This window comes from Triticum dicoccoides, chromosome 3B, assembly GCF_002162155.2.
Source record: "Triticum dicoccoides isolate Atlit2015 ecotype Zavitan chromosome 3B, WEW_v2.0, whole genome shotgun sequence".
Taxonomy (NCBI): domain Eukaryota; kingdom Viridiplantae; phylum Streptophyta; class Magnoliopsida; order Poales; family Poaceae; genus Triticum; species Triticum dicoccoides.
This window is the reverse complement of record NC_041385.1, coordinates 380,739,840-380,741,225: the sequence shown is the minus strand read 5'-3', so window position 1 is coordinate 380,741,225 and position 1,386 is coordinate 380,739,840.

Below are 1,386 nucleotides of genomic sequence, written 5' to 3'. Positions count from 1 at the left end.
CCTCCCCACTTTCTATCGCGTCGCCGCGCTCTCCTCCCCCACATTCGGTGGCCTCGCCACGCTCCTCTCCTCCTTCCCGCGGCGACGGATTGGGTTCAAGCTTCGACCTTTGAGTTCAAGTCGGCGACGGATTCCGTCGATGCGAGGCCTTCACCGCCGCCAAGCTCCTGGCGCCGGTGGCCGCGAGCTTCAGGGGAGACCCCATCCTCTCTCCCTCCCAGATCCACCACGCACAGCTCGCTCGCGCCTGCTCCGCTCCGTGCCCCCGACGCTATGTAGAGACACCCCTGCTCTGCTCCGCATGGAGGATGCTGCTCCACCCCACCATGGAGGATGCTGCTCCACCCCTGCTCCGCTCCGTGCCCCCGACGCTATGGAGGACGCCGCTCCACCCCTGCTCCAGCCTCAAGGTACTCCACCCCTGCTCAAGCCTGAAGGAACAACCATGGAGCTGCTTGTGAATGTTGCGCTGTTGTTCATCTCTGAATGTTGGGCTCCATATCTGAATATTGAGTGCTCCTGCATATTCTGAATTACTAGTACATCCAGGAATCATTTAAGTTATGAACCATTGCACATTCTGAATTTTGTTCTACTCGTTGTGGTAGTGCTGCTGCTAGATGATGATGCCATGCTCTATGTTGTACTCGATGTTTTAGACTGCATAAAAGTTCTGCATTGCCACTGAACTGGAGCATTTTCTGGTCGCCGCCTTGCTTGCGGGTTGTGCCGGCATAGGGAGGCCACGAGGACCATGTTGGCAAGGTCGATCGGTTGGTCACCCTACATCTCAAGTAAGCAAGGAGGGAGCTTGCTGCCATCAAGATCCAGACCGCCTTTCGAGGTCACCTGGTACTCCTCCCAATCCTGAATCCAATCTTATTGCCTTACCTACAGTAGCAATCTCAAAACTACTTAGTCCTGAATTTTGGCTACTCATCATCTGAAACAATACATACATTCTGTTTTCTTTCTTGACATTACATAGCATCCCTTCCTTTAATACCAAGGCCATCAAATACCAACTGAACAGTCACTGCCCAGTTTTTGATGATCAAAAACCAGTCCTCAACCTGCAAGTTTGTTTCATAAACTGGGCAATGGCTGATGCATTTGGAAGTTTTGACCTATAAATAGACCCCATTTTCATTTGGAACCAGCATTCTTCATAGACATAGGATTCTTGTTACATGAAGACCATCAAATGCCAAATGAACTGTCAATTTTATATCATCGATGATTAATTAAAAACTAGTCCTGAACCTGCAAGTTTGTTTTTTAATTCCCTAAATAATCTCTTCCAACTTGCAAGTTTTGACACATACAGTACTCCAAATTTAGGAGTACATCTCAAGTAAGCAAGGAGGGAGCATCTCAAGATTCAGT